Source organism: Danio aesculapii, chromosome 11 (genome assembly GCF_903798145.1).
Source record: "Danio aesculapii chromosome 11, fDanAes4.1, whole genome shotgun sequence".
Classification (NCBI taxonomy): Eukaryota; Metazoa; Chordata; class Actinopteri; order Cypriniformes; family Danionidae; genus Danio; species Danio aesculapii.
This window is the reverse complement of record NC_079445.1, coordinates 19026345-19048490: the sequence shown is the minus strand read 5'-3', so window position 1 is coordinate 19048490 and position 22146 is coordinate 19026345.

Sequence of the window (22146 nt, the reverse complement as noted above, 5' to 3'; positions counted from 1 at the left end):
TAATAAAACTATAGCATATCAAACCTAAACTACATACCAAATATTTTATTATTGATATTGACAATGGTGTTCGGTCAATAAATACAGATATTGATTTTATCGCCCAGCCCTACTTTTTAGTGCCTAATATGTAGACTTTAAGTACTAATATATACTTTAAGGACTAATATATACTTTAAGATACTAATATGGACTCCTTATATTCACGTATCTACTTTGGAACAGGTATTTAAATTGTCAGATGTGCCTTACACCACGTGATTAAGAATGTTTCTGATTAAGAATCCCTTCTAAATGTAAAACTAAATAAACTGCTGAATATTATACTAATATTATAGGCCAACTGCAAATAGACTACAACATGTGCAAAGTTACGTTGTTTTATTTAACTAACTAATTTACTACAAATGTTATGTAAATGTTGCTCACTTGACTGATAATTGCATATTAATAAGATGCTGTCTCTAAGCTGTTGTCCTGCTACCAGACAACCCCTGCATTGAATATCATGGTTTCGAGAATTGATAGCTCCGTCCTTCTCAACAAACAAAGGCACTCAAATTAATCTCAGATAATTTCTTTCTGATATTTTAATATGATTTGCAAAGTTGTTTGAGGAACCAAAATGGCTGCAGATTGTTGTTAGGATTGAAAGAACCCAGGATCTGACAAATCATCTTGGATTATTTAACCAAGATTTAAAGAACTGACTCTAGGTTGTCATTCACTTTCTAATCACTCCATAACACAGACTTTTATAGCATTGCGCATGTTATTTTGACTAGGTTTACTTGGAGATCTAGGATTTAACGTCTGAAACACCATTGTATATGAGGCGCCATTGCCTTCGAAATTCAGTTTCAAGTCTATTTGGAGTAGTTTAAGCCATTTAAATTGAGTTTTTCTTTATGGGAAAATGTAGAAATGGCATCAAGCCTGGCCTCTAAAGAATAAAAGTCTCTTCTGATTTAGTGGTGTGGTATTTAAAAGGCCCTTCGTGGTCATTTGATCATGTAGAGAGGATATCGATGTCTTTTCTTCATGATGTCATATAGGCTTTTTTAGATTAGATCAGTGCTGATGCGTTTTTGTTGTGTTTGATCAAAGAAAAGGGATTGGAAATCATTACGGCCGACTGTCCACTGTGCACCGTGCCTAGGGTTCTTTGTCCATTTGGCCCTAATAGTAGATTTTTGCTTTTGCATGTTGGAAAACAAGAATTTGTGACTGTGGGCATCTGCTGCATTGCTGAGATAAAGGGAGGGAGAAGAACCTCTTTCTCTTCGATCGCTATGCTGCATTTAATAGTTGCACAGCCTTTTTCTGCCCAGCAAAAGAACGGACACTTCTATCTCTAAAGACACTCTCTTCTCCTTCATGCGTGGAAATGAGAGCCACTTCAGCTGATTCCTCTTACCCTTGTGCCGAATTTTCACCTCTCTGACCCTAGATGCTCATGCATGAGACCTCGGGGATTGGGAGGGCAGGATCCACACCCAGCCTTTCTTTTATATCTGATGTTTTGCTTTTTTGGACAGTAAAATCTGGACATCAATTGAACCACTACCCATATCTAAGGATCAGATTATCATTGAGATGTTGAGGAGCTCTTTTTGCTGATAAGAAGCTAAACTAAAGGTAGCTAGCAAATAAAAAAAATGCCTGTTTTCCATAACCGAGTTGCACAAAACCATGGAGCCATGTCTGAGTCCACTAGATCCTTTCAGAGGTGCACCCAGCTCTGTGAGCTCATAAACTCCTCCAGAAACTTAACCTGGATGATGGAAGCTTACAGCGGTTCTTCTGACTGAGCCGAGCCCAGTTTGATAAACTGTTGTCGGTGTTGACGGGAGGATTTTCCCCAGAAACACCAACAACAGGCGCTACGTCATAATCATGTCCACACAAGAGCAAGCTCCTGATTGGTTAACACGGCGCGAATGTACGCCAAAGTTCAGATTTTCGAACACGCGATATGTGCGTTAAATGCGTCAATCGAGCAAAACGCTCAACTCGCGCCGATTCATTTGCACGAATCGCGTCATTCATGCCACCACATTTGCACATATCACGCCACAGATTTTTTTTTTAGATTAGATTCAACTTTATTGTCATTACACATGTACAAGTACAAGGCAACGAAATGCAGTTTAGGTCTAACCAGCAGTGCAATAGCAGCAAGTGCAGGATATAGGTATAAGTTATAAAGTGCAGTTATAGAAAAACTATGGTGATATTTACAGATGGATGTACTATCAACATTATATACAGGTTGTATTAGCTATGAACAGAGATTTGCATAAATGAATATATGTACAGGATGCTATTAATAATCAGGAGTGGCAGATAGATAAACATAATTACAAATTACAAATGTCCATGTGCTGTGGGTATGTACAGTTCAAGTAAATGAATCAGTGCAATGAATATGTGCAAACTTTAAATGTGCAAATGTTAAATAGTGCAGTGATTGTGAGGAGTATAAGTTAGAGGAGTGTGGGGGGTGTATTGGGGGGGGGGGGGGGGGGGGGGGCAAAAGAGTCAGTGAGGGGCAGAGTTCAAAAGGAAGACAGCTCTGGGGAAAAAGCTGTTCCTCAGTTTGCTGGTTTTTGTCCGGGGGAGCCTGAAGCGCCTGCCGGAAGGCAGGAGAGAAAACAGTCTGTGAGCAGGGTGAGAGGTGTCCTTAAGAATAATGCGTGCTCGGCGCAGACAATGTTTCTTCTGGATGTCCTCAATGGTTGGCAGTGTTGTCCCTGTGATGCGTTGGGCAGTTTTCACCACCCGCTGCAGTGCCTTACGCTCAGCAACAGAGCGGCTTCCATACCAGACTGTGACGCAGTTGGTCAGGATGCTTTCTATTGTGCAGCGGTAGAAGTTCACCAGGACGGCTGATGAAAGCTGGTTGTTCTTAAGTTGCCTCAAGAAGAATAGGCGCTGATGAGCCTTCTTGACCAGGCTGGAGGTGTTGGTGGTCCAGGAAAGGTCCTATGAGATGTGGGTCCCCAGGAACTTGAAGGATGAGACAGGCTCAACGGCCATCCCATTAATGTGGATGGGATCATGCGAGCCTGTTCGTCCCTTCCTGAAGTCCACAATGAGCTCCTTGGTCTTATTGGTGTTAAGGAGCAGATTATTGTCGGTGCACCAAGTGGCCAGATGCTGTATCTCCTCCCTGTAGGCAGATACAGGATGTCTAGTCGTGTCTTTGCATTGACTTAACATTTAAATCACTCGTGCTTGATGCTTTTTCTGCATCTGGTGTGAATGCAGCATAACAGATGAAACAACCACTGCATTATTTTTTAATTAAAGGAGACATACTGTTGGTATGTTTTTCAAGCATTAATTGCAAGCAAATGACCTTATACTTGGGAACCGAAACTTATAAGGAGCAGTGTTGGGTAAGTTACTTTAAAAAGTAATAGATCACAAATTACTGACTACTACTGGAAAAATATAGTCTGATTACATTACTAGTTACTTAATGTTAAAGTAATCAGATTACTAATTACTTTACTTTGAAGTTACTTTTAAAATATAAAATATACTTACAAAAGTAAAAAATAAACTGCATCTCTTTCAGTAATTTAATATTCACTGAAATACGTTACAATGGGTTTATCACAACAGCTTGACAAATTCAAAAGACTTAAAAACTTAAAAATCTCTCATCATTCACTTGTTCCGTACCTGTTTGACTTTTTTATTTGAACACAAAAGAAAACATGAAGAAAACTGGATACCTGTAACCATTGACATCAATAGTATGCAAAGCACTGCAGTGTTTGAGTGTTCTGTGTTTGTCTGAGGTAATTAGTCTACCTAAATGTGTATATTCCATACAAAGTATGAAGCTCATCGGTTAGTTCTTGTCACGTGACATGATATGTGAACAGTCCTATAAGCTTCTCTTCTCATTCAGAATATACCTTCACTCCCGATCCTGCACAAAAATCCAATTTATCCAGTTGGGCCACTGTGTTTTTGGGCGCTGATGTCCTCCTTGGTTGTAGAATGCTTTCTATTCAAGTGCTTGAACAAGTTGCTGGTCGAGTTAAAAGCAGTTGAAAGATCTTTAGAGATTGGAAATAGATGCAGTTCACAGTAGTACTATTGTTTACTCAATGAAATCAAAGTAATGTCTGTACTTGAAGAAGCAACCTCTCTCGAAAGCAAGCATTTCAGCTCGTGTTCTTCAGCAATTTAAAAAGCGCATTAAGTGTTAAAGTGTTAAGTGTTAAAATTATTAACTGACGTTGCAGCGAAAAACGTCATTTAAAAGAAGCATTTTTTTCTTCTAAAAACTATATTTGTAACATAAGTAACACAATTACAATGTTACATTACTTTGTTCCCCAAAAATGTAATTAGAATACATCAGAATACATTAGAATACAATACACCCAACTCTGAGGAGGAGTTTCTGTAAGGTTATAGTTTGCAATTTCGCAGAGCTCTGGATTTAGAATTTCTGGCTGACCAGGTCATGCTTTTCTTTTTTTTTCTTTTTTTTTCTTTTTTTCTTGCTGTATCATTCTCAAAGACCTGTTTATACAGATAATCACATTCATATCTTTAAGCAATTATTGTGTGACTTTTGGATACATCAGGGGTCAGTTGCACCAGAAGTGCTTAAGGTAAAGTGTAGCCTAGAACTTAGTTTAATAAACATAACATTCTTTAGTTAACAAATATAACAAAACTTAAACTTATTTTAAACTTATATTAAATATTTCAATCAGTAATCATTGTGTTTCACATATAATATATTGTTACTTAATAATGTCTGACTTCTAAATTAGTTGTTTCTGAATTTGCATGTGCACTCAACTTGGCAATTGTAACCTTTAATTGATAAAAATCTATATTCTGCAAAATATATTTGAATAACAAAAACTACTTTGCTTCTCAGCATTGAGTTATACAAAAACGTTGAACTTATTTATTTTAAGCAAATATAAATTAAATCTAATGACCTAAAAAAGGAATTCCTTTCTTAATTGTATACATTTAATTGCAGTAAAGTTACCTTGTAACTCATTACACTAATACTGGCAAGCATTTTGCGACTGTTTTTGCCGAAAATGACCAACATGATTTCCTGTCAAATCAAGAACCAACATTTTTATAAAAACAATATACTTCACTAAGGAACATAATATTCATTTTTTTAGGTAAAAAAAAAACTTCTGACATTACTGCATAGATAAACCTGTCATAATATAAAACAACCCAGGTCTACATTTCTGGGAACAGCGAAACACGTAACCTTAGGTAAGTCTGCTTGCAGTTTTTTATTTTTGCAGTGTACGCTTCTTGATGATCACAAATTCCTCTCACGCATCTTCTTGCATAAATTCACCAGAGAGTGCAATATACACTTCCGTTGACCAGGCCAACTTGCTGTCGACTGAATGACTGATGTACTTTGGCTACATAATTCGCTCTCCAGAAATGTAGACAGGGGTACATATCCACAATGAGCCAGTGTTGCTATAAAAAGTACTTATAATCAATGTACAGAAAAGTACTTTAGGATATGATTTAGGAAAGCACTTTAGGATATGATAAATGTATATTGTAATCACCTACAGTCTTCGTCATATATGCATTGTCCACATATATAACTTTAAAGCAGTGAATGATTCGTTGTAGTTTTGACATATGTATGCTCTATGTTTGTTTTTGCACTGTGTGTGTATAAGCTCAACTGTTTATAAAATATGTAAATATGCTAAAGAAATTAAATAAAAATGTTTCTCTCAGGACAAGCCAAGATCAAATTTTATCTTTTATTTTATCCACTCCTTTTGATTGCTGGTTGCCATTTCAATTGTGTATGAGTTTGGTTGATATAGTGGAAGAAATAACAAAAACTATACTAAACATTACATGGAGAAAAAAATCTATAGCATGAAGCAGCATGAAAATTCAAGCCTGGGTCTTTCAACTGGCTTATAACTCAAGTCAAGGAAGCAAAGGTAATAACCATATGACCTGTGCTAACATGATAGCCATGCACAAATTATTGAAATAGTGATTATTGGAGATTACTGTCCTGTGTATTAAACAAATCGGCAACATCTTAAAGCTGATTCAGCTATTTTTGATGGCATCCGAGCAACGATTGAGTCTTTAGCCATGAAGAGAAACAAAAGAAGATAGCAATGACCTTTCACTGGACTCTGATTAACCTATACAGTGGAATATTTGTTTTTTTGCCAAGCTACTTTAATACTAAAGGTCAAAACCAGAAAATGGAGGTCATTTTTAGAAAACAGCAAACGAGAATTAGAGTGTAGATCTGTTTTTCTATAGAGTAAACATAATAACAACAGTCTACTTAAAATGATGTGAGATTAGTCCATTATTTTAACATTTTCAGCTTGCAAAAGAAAACAAGAACAATAAAAAACAGTTTAATGTTTATCAGAATAATGTCTGAGGTCTATCAGAAAGAATAAAATGTCCCCTGAAATACATTAACCTTTATAAAAACACAAACTGCAGCAAAACAAACATCTTCCCTCCAAATCTGTTTGATCAAGCACTCCATTTGCATTTAACTGCAAAAAAACAGAGAGCTAGTCTGAGGTAAACACTATTGGCATTAGGTTCGGAAAGGCTTTAGAATAGAGTGCAAGTCACACTTCTAATGCAAATGATTACCATCTTGTATCCATCTTCAGCACGCCCTCACCATGACCTTTCATGAAGCACTTTCTTCTTTCTCTGATAGACTAGCATTTCAAAGCAGACATTTTTCTTTCAAAATGGCTGCGAAGAGCAAAGGTCGAGGGCACTCGCAGATCTTGGTCGTATTTAAGGTTTCTATTGCTTTTGCTAGTTTTTCCCCATTCATTCTGTGGCAATCAAAACTCAGCAAAATCATCAGTTTAGCATGGATAAAACTCAATGAAGCCACATGTCAAACTAATGTGAAAGCCACTTCAGCTGACTTCAAAGCAAAATGGTAAAAATAGACATTAAGTTTTTTTTTTTTACCTAAATTATTTACTCGTCTTGTTGTTAAAAAACTGCAACTTTGTTCTACGGTTTTTGATCATTTAGTCTAGTCGAAAAGAACATTCTTCAAAATATTCCATGGTAGTAAGGTGTGCAGATTTGGAAAATAATGAGGGTGAGTAAATGTGACTGTAAATGATGACATATTTGTCAAATTTGTGTGTTCATTCCAATTACTAACCCCAAAAACTGTTGCTGAAATTTCACCATTCTTCTTGGTTTTACAGCTCACTCGAAAAAGTAAAATCTTCTAATTTACACACTCTTGTGGTTTCTAAAATATAGATGACTTTTTTTTTTCAGTAGAACATTTAAAGGGTGTCTACTAAGTTTAAATAAGTTTAAATAAGTTGAGTTTAAATAAGTTACATTTAAAACTTCTTAATACATTTTAATACCAACTTATATGAAATTTAAGACCACCAAACCTGTAATGAAAATACAGCATTTTATTCTACTGGCCCGGTCTGTACATATTTGTACTTGCCCTGCCAAGATGCTCTCTGGCCCACCAAAAAGAAATACAAAATGAATAGTTATTTTAATTGTGGGCACATATTGTAAATAAAGTTGTATACATACACTTTTTATTCAAAATAACTTTTCCTTCTACATTTAAAATAAATACACATTCACATTTGTATTAGTATTTGCTAAACTTTAAATAAAACCGAACACAAATGTTGTGCTTCTGTTATTTTTATTATTTGTAATTTCATACAGTGCAGTCCCCTTCTAACATGTTTAAATCTGCTAATGTCTATACAGTACTATGAGTGAACCATTCCTAGGAATACATATCAGATCAAAAATTGGTATCAGCAGATACTCAGTATTTAATGACCCCTGATTAGGGCAGAAAAAAACTGATTGGGACATCCCTAATTATTACCTTTAATCTGTAGCATATATATCTGTGAAGTACAGAAATAAAAGCATATCTTACCAGAGCACACATTACAGTAAAATCCAACAGGTCTTAAATCCAGCAAAATGTATAAATAATATCAGATAAAGGACCTTATTAGGCAGAATCACTATAGAATATCTAAAAAAATAGAAAATATGTCTACAGCAGATGTGAAACCTGCCTGAACGCAAGTATTTCCGACCCCTATTCCAGTTGACCTATACGAAAGTCGACAAGAGCAGGTAATCCATACTCCTTTCTACAACTAGCTTTATTTACAACAAGCACTTCAGGTTGACCTCTCTCAACATGAAACACACCTGCTGGCCCAGGTCAAGGATCTTTTCATTCGAACGCCTCAGTGATGAAACTGCCCTCAAGCAACAGTAAGAACAAACAAAATCACATCTGAAAGAAGAAGCCCCAAGACACTTGATCTACTCAGGGCCTTAAAGAAAATCTTTTATATATAGCACTAATGGAAAAACTATGTATTGTTGGCTATAGTGGAAAGTTCATAATTTAGTTACTTATAATGCTAATTTAGTAAAATGAGAAAACATTTAAAAAAATGTAAATGCCATTGCAATGCAAGGCAAGCGAGACACCTAAATAGTAACAATGTTTAGCTTTTTCTAAAGCAGTAGCAGAGTAAACAGAATCAAAGGCTAAACATTAGCAAAGGCACCTTGAACAACATGGTATGTAAAAGTGAGTTAACGAACAACTGCTTTAAAGCAAGGAGCTAATTAAACATGAAAAATGGTAATCGAGTTGCTTTCAGTTAGAATTGCATGTTAATTCCGACTAAAAAGCAGCTTTTCAGTCTTTATATGTTGTTCTATTTACACATGCCTGACCTTGAATGGATTAAATGAACCAGACTGGGACCAATTGAAACACGGCCATTTTGAAAAACTCCAGTATTTTACCTACGTACCTACCAAGCAAGCAAGCAATTACGCAATCACAAATAAAATTGATTGATTGATTGAATAATTGATTGCTTGATTGATTGCATTTATAATTTACCTGGGTTGCATCAGCTCTCAAAGGTCTTTCTTAAACTGAAATGTAAAATCCATACTAGGAACATAGTAATTACTAGCCAATTAATTTTTACTTTGGTTGCACCACATTCACCCACAGGTCGTAAGCTCTCCGTAAAGTCATGTGTGATCACATTGAATGACGTAATCTCCAATAAAAAGCATTTAAATCATTTAACTGCTTTATAATTCTGCAACAAATGCATCTATATATAACTGTACTGTGAAAATAAAATGACAAATTACATTTTTATTGTACTTCACATTACAATCAGTCACTTAAACAGATGACAAACATACCTGCATTGCGAGCTGTGAATGCATGCAAAATACACATGAAGTTATCAAAACATTAAACTTGATTTCTTTTTTAAATATCACATAAAAAAGAAAAGAGCAGGGAGAAGAACTCCATCATGAAGACATTCTCGTTTTAATTGATGGACACAATTAACACAAAACACTCCTTTCTCCAAAATTGAACTCTTTCACAAACTGAAAAAACAATTTGAGATTTGGGAGGAAAATAAAGCTGTGAGAGATCATTCTTCATTATTATCATGAGCTCCTGAATGTAAACTCATCTCGCTGTCATCTCTTTCTACTCTTGGTAAATAGTTGTAATGTAGCATTATGTTTTATAAACGTTTAAATGAGTTTTTAAAGTACAGCTAAAAACCATATTTGACTCAATTTTAAAGAATTAAAAGGTTAAATTTATATTGTTATGCACTAAATTTTATAGGGATTTTAAACATTGTAGTGTTGAGTCAAGTAATTAAATTGCTTTTCAAACATAAAAGTTAGAAATGTAATTAATACTGTACAATGCTGTAATTCAGAATCTATTACTTTTAAAGCAACATACCCATCAATTCTGTTAGCAAATATGTTAAACAAGTGCTCAAAATCAACAGATTTTGGCCGAAGATCAAAGGAATCTTTAAAAATTGCAAAGTTTGCCTCAGAGGGCCAAAATATGACTTTATTTGAATAGTTTTATTCTCCAAAAACTGAAATTTCAGCCTTTTAAAGTTCAAAAATGACAATCAAGCAGAATAAAAGTGTCAAAAAAGTGTTCTGTGACTCATGTCACCATGCACTTTATTTCACATCTTTTGAAGCCTCAAGATACAGTAGCTTTGTGTGAAGAATAGCTGAAATTACCTGTCATGCATAGCTTCTCACGATATGTCGATAAACTTTCCTCAAAAGCTGACGTTTATCTTGAGTGAAGCCACAATCTTGAATAAAAGGGTCGCTTTTGGAGTAAGTGACAGTTTTTGTATTATTTCATAAGTCCTTTTCAGGGCTGTTAAATATTGAGGAGGAAGGTGGAGGCACTTTGATCAGTGGCGATGTGGTGCATGGCAATTAGGAATGATGAATAGACGTGCTCTCTGACATGAATCGGAGATCTTGAATAATTGATTTAAAAAAGAAACATCAGATGTAAGAATCCAAAAGTCAGGCCATCAGTGTCAGTGGGTGATGTATGGAGGGCAGACTAAGAGTCCATTTCCCTCAAGTCCACTGGGAGACTGGGAGATGAACGGCATGGAGGAAGTAAGCAAAGAGTGGGTTTTAAAAGACAGACAAAGGGGCTGGGACTACTCTCTGTCTTTTGGTTCCGTAAGGTTTTTTTGTTGTAAAGGATTAGATGAACTGCTTTTGGTTGCCCTAAAAAATGTCTAGTGTACAGTTGTTTAAAAAGTATTATTCTCAGTGAAAAGAATAGTTTAATATTTTTAACAAAAAAAAAAAAAAAAAGAAAAATTGTGTACAGTGGGTTTTATTTTGTAGGAGTTTCTGAAGAGAACCCTTTAAAAAGTTCATGTAGTTTCCAATTTGTATGCTGTTTCTTGAGGTTAGTACTAATGTGAATATATTGATGTTAGATTAGTTTATAGTTTTTATACACACACTTGTATGTATGCATGTGTATATATAATCTTTTTGACTTAAATTTTATATATGCATAAAGACCATTTTGAGGGATGTAAACAAAAGCAATGGTTCTATTGTATTTCCTGTTTTACATTTAAAATTTCAATAGCTTCTGACAATCCAAAAAGAGTCACATAGTGATCAATAATGTGATGATAGCTGTTTTAACATTAAGTTATGAATACATTTCCTCTTGTTACAGTTATGAAATAGTTTGATAATAAGCAGGAAATGTTTATGAGCCAATGACATCACCACATTGAAATGGTCAAAATTATTAGCCCTTCTGTGATTTTTGCTTTCTTTTTCAAATATTTCCTAAATAATGTTTACAACCCAGGCTCAGTATGGATACGTACCCCGGAGAGAGTGAAATATTTCCCAGAAGGTACGTTTTTTGCAGTTTTTGTTTTCAAGAATGCACCAGAGGCCAATGTGTACACTTTTTCAGATCTCAAATTTTTCTTGTGAGTGCCATTCATGCCCGCTCTTCTCAAGTAAATCCACAAAAGGCCTGACCGACTGATCCACCCGACCAACGATACCCCCACCAACCCCTTCCCTAAATTCAACTGACAGTGTTTTCAAAAGCAATCCAGAAAAAGAAAAGCCTTTGTGGCCACCTGATTTTGACCACGTTTTCAGATTTTACCACATTCTCACTTTTTTTTATTTGCTTTTTGTTTTTGTTTTACCTGCTTTCTGGAACCGTTCTTTGCCAGACTCCAACCCTCTCATCGCGGTCAACTCCTCTCTGCTTCTCAAGTCTGCCGACTTATGCGGCGAGCAACTGGGCAAACTAATAACAGCAGTAAAACAGTCTACATGGAGGTAAGCGTTCAGCTGGTAGCACGAAAAGTTACGGAAGCCACCTCCTGCTTCATAGCTTTTGTTTTAAAGACAAAATGCAGCCTTATGTAGTACCTCTGGATACATACAGTAATTCACTCTCTCCTGAAATGTATATGGGGCTACAATTGATGTCATAATTATTAGCCGCCCTGAATTATTAGCCTCCCTATTTATTTTTCCCCCAATTTCTATTTAATGGAGAGAAATTTTTTAACTCATTTCTAAACATAATAGTTTTAATAACTGATTTCTAATAACTGATTTATTTTATCTTTGCCATGATGACAGGAAATAATATTTGACTAGATATTTTTCAAGACACTTCTATACAGCTTAAAGTGACATTTAAAGGCTTGTCTAGGTTAATTAGGTTAACTAGGCAGGTTAGTGTAATTAGGCAAGTTATTGTATAATGATGGTTTGTTCTGTAGACCATCGGAAAAAATATAGCTTAAAGGGGCTAATAATTTCTTCCCCAGAAGGAAAAATATTGTCAGACATACTGTGAAAATTTAGCTCTGTTAAACATAATTTGGGAAATATTTAAATCAAAGGGGGGCTAATAATTCTGACTTCAACTGTACATATTTACCATGAAGCTGTGTTGAATGTTTAACATAGAAAGGTTTTTTTTTTTTTGCAGTATTTTCTATAACACTTAATTGATATTTTATCTTCTGGGAAAAAGCAGTTTTTATTTATTTTATTTTATTTTATTTTTTTATTTAAGGTCAGTATTAATAGCTCTCTGTCACTGATCTCTGATATGTAAATAAAAAAATAATTCATAATATTCAGTGATATTCATGTTTTAAACTTTGTTTCAATAATAGATTAGAACATTTCCAACACACTTTGCTGATTTTCTGGTATATCCTTGACAGGATCCATGTACAAATTAAACATTTGTTTGCTCATACCTGGACTTGTCAGAGGACTATTAAAACACATTCCTTTAAAGAGGGTCGAACAGTCTTCACTGTTATAATGAATTAAGTCCCACATGCCTTTAGTCAGACGTGTTCAGTATCAGATGTCCCATGTTGTGACACCAAGGCTAAAACAGGAGCATTAGTTTCACAACACTGTTTTCGAGAGCAATTACTGCACCGTTTATATTGTTGCTATATCACACTTGCCTCATATTTTTAGCAAAAAGGCCCAACTGCAAATTCCATGTTTCCTTTACTTTATCTGCTTTGATTGACATCCATCATCAAGTGTATTTCAGCATTATTGCTAGAGCTAAAGTCAGAGGTCAGATCCCTCTATAATCACTTTATGAAGGTCAGCGTCTGCATGCCACAGTGCCAAGAACAGACCCTAGATCAGTCGCAATCTGCACTCCATTCAGGAAATTACCTTGAAAACCAAATAGAGTTGCTCTAGAGTTGGTTAGACACATTGGGAGTAATGAAAAAAGCGGATGAGCCTTTGAATCAGTGTTTTTTTTCCTATTCCCCATTGCTGTATTTTTCTACTTTAGCCATCATTTCAAAAGATCTTGCTCAGATTTTAGTTTTTTTTTTTTAAATCAAATCCTTAAAAGATACTTTCAAATATCACTTTTGATCTGATGGAATAATGTTTAAAATCTCATCTTTGGTGTTTATTTTCTAACACATCGAGCTGTGCATGTGTTGATGTTTCAGTTTCATATGGATAGCAGTTTGATGAGATATAAATCGGCTCAGTTTATGGACAACATTGCAGCCCCAAAATCTTAAACCCTTCCACTGCGATCAAATCCTTAAAACCACTAGGACCATGTTTACACTGTGAGGCTTTTTCTTTAAATCTTTTTGTTTTGTATGATTATTCACATTGTTGTTTCAATTGTGCCCAGTGTCATATTTCCAGTTTGAACTGATCACAGACCTAAACTGACCCGTATTCACAACAGAACGATTACACTTAAACTTTACTCAGTTATGTATTGTACAAAATGTTCACATGGTATGAATGAAGCACATCAATTTATATTTTAAATGATTAATAACAGAAAATAGCGGAATACTGTGACTTTCTCTCATCTTCGGAACACTAATTAAGATATTTTGGATAAAGGTAAAATATTTAAGATACTTATATTTTAGCTCTGTGACCCTCCATAGACAGTAATGGTCATGAAACAATCAAAGTCCAGAAAAGGAACCAACACTCAAAAATATTTTTGCTGCTTGTTCAAACTAAAATTTATTTGGAGATAGCTTAATTGTTTTATGTACGATCCACTTAAATTTGTCAAAATAATTAAGTTAATTTAATCGATTTGTCTTGAGACAACATGAAGGAATTTGTGTGTTCATTATTGTTTCTTCTGTAAGGATGGTGTTCCAGAAACACTTTTGAATGTCAAAAAAACTGTAACATGGCTCTGTTTGCCCAATGTATTTTCTACCTCATTAGCATTAACAATTACTGTCTGCAATAGGACGTATTGCCATTACAACAGTGCAACACACAACCATTGTAGTTTCTATAGTAAACAAGCACTGGAACTTGACAAACTGAAAAGAGAAAGTAGGTGAATGAAGTCATTTTTAACAATCCAGATTCATATCTCTTTAAATGCTAATGAGCTGCTGCCAACCCACCCTTCTCTGAGGCTGCAGGATCAGGAATGGCAATCCATTCTTGAGAACCAACTAAACCAATCTAGCTTCCGACTACTTTTGACTGACATGGAGTAATGACAAGCTGTTTCCACATTATGACGACAAAATGTGAGAGTGCCAGGCCGTTTCCTGTGTATATAATTGTTGCGTATAATCTATAATTGACATTGCAGTATCACTAATGTTGACAGTGCAGCCTGCCATTATCAATGTAAAATGTATTCAGAAGGACATCTATACACATGAAAAGTAACATGCTCAGCTGGTCATAGCTCCACACTGACAAACACATCTCTGCACATGAAGAATGATAAAACACAAGTGAACTGAAGCTAGCATTTTATAACAATAACCAAATTAAACAAAAATGAATAATATATAAAAAACATACTTTAATCTTTGAGACAAATTGTAGGTGCAGCTACAACCTTAAATGCAATTTTGACGCAAGTCCAACTTTGCATTGGCTGAGGTCATCTTTCTGGGATATTCCCTTCATATTTAAAGCAAATCCATTTTGATATATATGGAAACCAGCACAAAATTCAAACTGGTCAATGGGGTATATCCACACGGACTCTTAATTTTTACAGACGGATTCTCGTGAACTGTCTTTCCATTACAAAATCGCTACGTTTAAGGTCTGTTTTCTTTAAAAATAAGTGATCTTTACTGCCTAATAAACATTTGATATAAAGTGGGTGTCAGACCGGACAAAAGGTACTGTATTAAATTCCATTTTCCCTGACATCTTGTTAAAATAAAAAAAAATTATTTTACCTCAGTATTTTGAATGAAGTTTCTGCGCTAGCCTGCTGATCGGTGCTAGTGGTTACACAGTATATCATCTCGTTTTATGCTTGAACAGCTAAATTGATTGTATTTTAATTACAATATAATGTTGATGCTGTAAAAGGAACTTTATAAACTTTAAAATAGTCACATTAACCTTTCACCGGAAATTTACCGTTAGCTGAAAAACACTAGCTGTGCATATAGTCCATTGTGACACATAAATACACTCAGACTCATCATGCTACAGCAGATTTAAATTTAGCAATTGATCAGAACTTAATGTTTTATGGTATATAAATTATGAAAAATGTATTGCAGAAAATCATTGTAAATGAAAAATCCTTTTTTGCAGTTTTTTTTTAGCCTACAGGTTGATGAGTTTCTTTGAGTCTTGGATCATCCTGAACAATATGGGAGCTTTTTCTTTCTATTGTAATCTTGTTCTAATTTGAAGTTACATTGGTTTAGAACAAAATGCTTTATAATGCTCCATTATAGCACTAATGTATTCTAAGACTGAAAATAACCTTACTTCTGTACAGTCTGTCTTCTTCCAACAATATGTCCTACAATTTCTGATGATATAGTAGATATGCAAAAACTCATTGAGATGAAGTTCATTTTAAAGTACTCTTAGTACTCGTGGGTTCTCATAGCCAGAGAAGTATATGCTCAGCTTTTTTATCTTAATGAATATGTTACGGTAAGCAAGTCATAAAGGCCTGGTTCCTGTCTATCATCTTCTTGTCTGTTCTCATTCAGTCAGTGCCTGCTTCTTTCTTAAGGCATAGTTGGTTTGTTAAGTAATGTTCTTTTTTAAAGTTTCTTTAAAGGACACCTATGATGAAAATAATATTTTGTAAGCTGTTTGGACAGAACTGTGTGTAGGTATAGCGTGTCCACAGTCATATTGGAGTGATATAAAGACAATAAGTATCTTCTTTTTTTATTTCCTGATGTTTAAATATGATCCAAATCTCTCCCATTTTGAGGTCCACCGCAATGTGACATAGGAGTCACCAAATTGATGGTGATTCATTCCCCGCCCACCAAATTGATTGACTGTCGCATTTTAACATGTCTCTGTATTAACGCGTATAATCATATCAACAAGACAGGACGTGCGCAAATAAACTGGGATTAAAAGATCTGTTCAGCTTGCTGTGATCATCAAGCATCATCAAATGTGATCAAGAATGAGTTTTACAAGTTTGAAACGTTTTAAAAACAGTGCATGTTTGTAATGAATTAGTTATTTTACTGTATACTTTATCACCATAGCCACATGTCAGCACAATTATAAAAGAAGACGCTTCAATCCTGGTTTGTGAACGTTTAATCAGGTTTATTTTGTACATAACAGATATCCATACATCATTGTATATTAACATCCTGTCACATTTGCCGTGCAAATAAAGTGCAAAGTTAACCGCGCATGCGCTGTGTGTGTGTGTGTGTGTGTGTGTGTGTGTGTGTGTATAAACTTTGTAATGACATCGTGTGTAACTCAGCAAAAGGCTTGAATTCACTCCACAACAAATACACCAAATAATCATTGGTCAGTGGTGGAAAGAGTACTGAAAAATCATACTCTAGTAAAAGTACTATTACTTGCCTAAAAACGTAGTGCAAGCATACCTGCCAACACTCCAGTTTTTCCCGGGAGTCTCCCTAATTTCTGACCCATTTCCCGCCCACCTCCCGTATTGCCCTGTCTCCCGTAAAACTCCCGGAATTCCACCCCCCCAGTGTTCATTCCCCATGCGCAGTCCCCCCACTGAGCGTGAATTCGGTGACAGTCAACCCCCCCCTCACTGAGCGTGATTTCGGCGACCGTCAGACGCACCCCCCCACCCCACCCCACTGAGTGTGATATCGGCCAGCAGTCTGTGGAGGGGGGCCCCCGCATTTTGCGCTACGCCACTGGCGCACCCCCAGATAAAATCTCCCTGATTTTATGATCCGAATGTTGGCAGGTATGAGTGCTAGTAGAGTAAAAGTATCTGTTGTATATATTACTTAAGGAGTAAAAAGTAGACCTTTTAAAAGTACTCAAGAGTAGTGAGTATTATGCCGTTAAAAGCTGATGCGTTTACATGTCATTTGTGCATGTGTGTAAACATAACATTCTGTAGTGCATTTAGTTATTGCCCAGAAGGTACACAACATCATAAGATGTTAATATTAGCCTAGATTTAGGTTGTGATGTCAGGTGACCAAAATTTAACGTCTTGTCAGCGTCTAAGGACAACATTTGATGTCCAATAATGACGTCAAATGATGTTGGTATTTAGTCGATTTTTAGGTTGTGTTAGAAAGTGACCAAAATCCAACGTCGAGCCCATATCTTAAACCAACATTATATTGACATCAAATACTGACATTTATTCGTCAGGTATATGTCATAGTAGTAACGTCTACACAACATCAAGCTGTAACATCATTAGACATTGATATTTGGTTGGTTTTAGGTTGGACATTCGACCAGTTCTTACGTCAACGCGATTTTCATTTCCAAACAAAATGTAACGTCCCCATGACTTCAGGGTACAGCGTCAATGTGACATCATGTTGATGTCTTGTTCCTGCTGGGTGTTTAATGCCATTTCGGTCATCAAACAGTAAACATCCGTCATCTTCTCATCAGTGACATGCATCTAAACAGTCTCGGGGTCAATGTGGGAAAGATTTTGTACATGTTGATGGACACTTTTAATGCTTCCAAACACTTTGCTGCAATTATAAACCGCACATGTCTTGAGTTCATTATGATGTGATGTACTTTCTACAGTATGTGTGATTTCATTGGACAGGAATCACATTTTGTACTCCGTCAATCCCCATAGACAGGAAAAAAATAAAGTAGTGACTGCAGGTTGAAGGAAAGTAGTGGAGTAAAAGTACAGCACAAAAAATGTACTCAAGGAAAAGTAAAAGTACACATTTTTAAAATGACTAAGTAAATAACAGGTCTTGAGAAAAACTACTCTAACAATACTATGAGTATTTGTAATTAGTTACTTTACACCACTGTCATTGGTAAAGTTCTCACTGTAGTATTCCTCACAAACGTTACACGAGATCTGCTTTCTTCATGTCTGTCACTGTGCTGTTTATCTGACGCAGCCGAGGCGGAGATTGAGGCACACACTGACACATGGCACATGGGAACTGTGGGTGGAGAGACCTAGCATTAAAGGCACAGGCAACAAAAACAGCTACAAGATGCTCGGAGCTGAAAATTACCAACTTCTGAAAAGTGTAATAAATAATCAGATGGGTGTTTTGAGCTGAAACTTTACAGACACATTCTGGAGACACAAAAGACTTATATTAAATCTTGAAAAAGGTGGAAAAAAGGAGCTCTTTAAAAACAACCAGTTAAAAATATATTTACTTTATTTACTCATGTTGTTCCCAATCAATCAATCAATCAATCAATCAATCAATCAATCAATCAATCAATCAATCAATCAATCAATCAATCAATCAACCAATCAATCAATCAGTAAAATTTCACACCTAATCAGCAAACTAGAACACATAGATTAACCATGTGTTAGAAGGTTATCATTGTAATATTATTTCACTTTATACTGTGTGACGGATATTTTTAATTATGCAGTGTAAGACCATAAATAATAGTTCAGTTTTGTTAATATTGGTCTTTTGCACTGTTCCTTTAAGCAGACTTTGATTTAAATCAGGTACTGCATGTTACCATGGCAGACATCCCTATAAAAAGGTATTTTGATATCGCTCAATTATTTTGCTCCTTGCGAGAGGCTGGTAGAAATCTCCTGCTGAGGCCTCGCAGGTCCCCACACTTTACCAACACAACATCTCTGACCTACTTCAAACAGTGTGTGCGAGAGGGAGAAGAGAATACAACACAAAACAAACACCCAAGCAACTCTCAGCATCTTCTCGAAGCGCTAGTAGATGCTTTATTCCACGGGGATTGCGAAAAGCCACCAATCTGCTCTCTTTCTTCTGCACGTAAACACCTCAGAGACAAATATGAAGTCTCAGTCTGTCTTCTTCAAACCAGGCTCTTTGAAAAATGCACAAACACCCTGTTATATAGCAGTTTCTGTGCCACGCACCTGAGGGAGATTTTACACTGTGTCAATTAGAGCGCGTAGGCTTGTGTGTTCCTTCTTCTGTACCATAAGGGAATAATTAAGACAAGCCTTCAATACGCAACGTTCCACATCATTCTCAGTCCTGAAGCTATCATAAATATTGATTTTGAGGAAAACTGCAAAAAAATCCTGTCTCTCAAAATGCTGGAGGAGAGTGAAGCGACAGGCGTATTCATGTAATTTTTTCTTTATGTGTTAACGGCTAATTAAGACCTAATAATTGAGCAAATAGAGACATGCTGTGATTTTAAATACACTTTAGGGCAAATTCACTATGCAGCTGAACCACTTTTGTGTACTGTATTTATAGCACAAAGACATCAATGATGCACTTTGACTATTGTTACAATGCTGTTTGTAAATAATTTAAATTCATATCTATTAAACACAGGCGTCTCAGTGGTTAGCGCTGTTGCCTCACAGCAAGAAGGTCGCTGGTTCGAGTCCCGGCTGGGTCAGTTGGCATTTCTTTGTGGAGTTTGCATGTTCTCTCCGTGTTCATGTGGGTTTCGGGTGCTCCGGTTTCCCCCACAGTCCAAAGACTTGCACTATAAGTAAGTTGGATGAACTAAATTGGCCGTCGTGTGTGAGTGAATGTGAGTTTGTATGGGTGTGTCCCAGTACTGGGATGCAGCTGAAAGGGCATCCGCTGCGTAAAACATGCCGGAATAGTTGGCTGTTCATTCCATTTTGGTGACCAATGATAAAAATGGGACTAAGCCGAAGGAAAATGAATTATAACATTTTAAGAGCACATTAACCCATTGCAGTTCCTTCAGAAACTCCAGTTTCTGAAACGTAAGGCCTATACTGTAAAAATATATATATTTTACTTTTTTAACAAAATTATTTAACAATAATTATATAAAAATTATTATAATCAGATTATTATTATCAAAATTTTATTTGCTAATTTGCAGAATTTGTGGAAAGATATCCACATCACTGTGATCAGATGCTGGACCTTTTCTCATGCATTCATATTTGTTGCGCATTCATGATATCATCACTGTGCGGGTCCATGCTAATTAAAATTGTGCTGTTACCTGGTTTGAACTGTACTTTAAAATCTGGAGCTTCCACAAGCCAGACGGTGCCTGTTAATAACCTGGTATTTGTGTCCTGTTTAGATGAATTTGGTTGGACTCGTGGGCCATGTGCAGCTCTCGCACTGAAATTCAAATGAGGAGACAGGAGCATAATATTTACTGTGGAGTTTTAATCAGGTCAGTACAAAAGACAAACAACTCCACAAAAGCACAGTCTGGCAAATCAATTCCACATTTCATCCTAACGGCACATTTTTCGCTTGAGATGAAATATGTAAATGTTATATATTGTGCTTTTTTATTCAATGCCATTTTTATTTTTTAAGTAAGGACACTGGGGGACAAACTGAGACGAAGTGATATACAAGCTGGGGCAAACTGACATTTGAGTTATTCAATGAATTTTAGCTTTGGTAGATGGAATCAGCTGTTCACTATTGTACCAGATGCTGTGCATTGCTAATTTCGCACATACTGTGTGACTGAGGCATTTTTAGTCAATGAGAATAATTCTGGGACATGGAAGCCTACAGCTCGTGCTCCCAGTGTCAATGCTATTATCTGGTAATGAAAGTGGATGTGGTTTGTGAATCTAGCATTTCATTTGCTGAATGGAGTGATTTAAAAAGTTGTTTGACCAGTAGTGTGCAGGCATTGTGAGTAATTGACCAGTTTGGTGTTCATAAGAGTATGACCAAAGCCATGCAAATATACAGTATGTTTGCATAGCATGGACTGCATATGGACTATAGGGAGTGATAGAAAAACAGACAATAATAATAATGTAAAGAATCAATAGGAAAGCAAACGCAGACAGTTTTATGGCCCGTTTCCACTGACTGGGACAGAATGGTACTGTACGGGTCAGTATGGGTCACCTTTATCAGGCTTGCGTTTTCACTAACAAGAGTACCCTTTTGGTGGGCTTGGTGTTCAACAGAAGGTTTCAGTCATAGTCATTATCGCTCAAATAAATGTCGACAGTAAAGCCATACAGGGCGTTCTCATATCTTATGAGAAACACTTCTCACAAAACAGATGCTTTATACATATAAATACTTGTGTATAAATATTTATTACTAACTTTTCTATGAACATGATTTGATTATAACTGCAGATCAATGACAGTGCGAAATAGCCTACTGTAATGTCTACAATTATATAATATAAATTAATAAATGCAACATATATAAACATATACAGACCCTTACAGTCTCCAATATGTTATCAATTACAGAAAAACTGCACACAACATACATTTAGTCCTTATTTGGGTTCAAAAACAACACGCAACATATAGCCCACAGTCAGAGCAAATCTCTCATCTGTGTCTGTAATCTTCACCAGCACATGTAACCTCTGTTAGAGAGTAATTCTGTCATCCGAGTTCATAATAGTCCAAAAGGCGATGATAAACATGGCAGTTTGTTCCTGATTCAGGATGCTGAAACAATTAGCTCCTGTGTTTTGTCGGGCTTCTCCTTTGCTTTTTCACACTTCACTCTCGCGTTTGTCCTTTTCTTTTCTGAAAGGTTCAGATGTCAGAGACACTTCAATAATCACACACACGTTATTATCATCAGCTCAAAAAGTTCATCATATCAAATATGGCCGCGATCGCGAGCTCCCTGGAGAAAGCGAAAACCGCTCGCACTTTTAGATGGCCTCATAAAACATCAACAGGACACGGCAGATTTTGTTCTTCTTGGCTTTGTCGCTGTACATCAAGATGACAGGGTTTGTTTGAACTCGTGT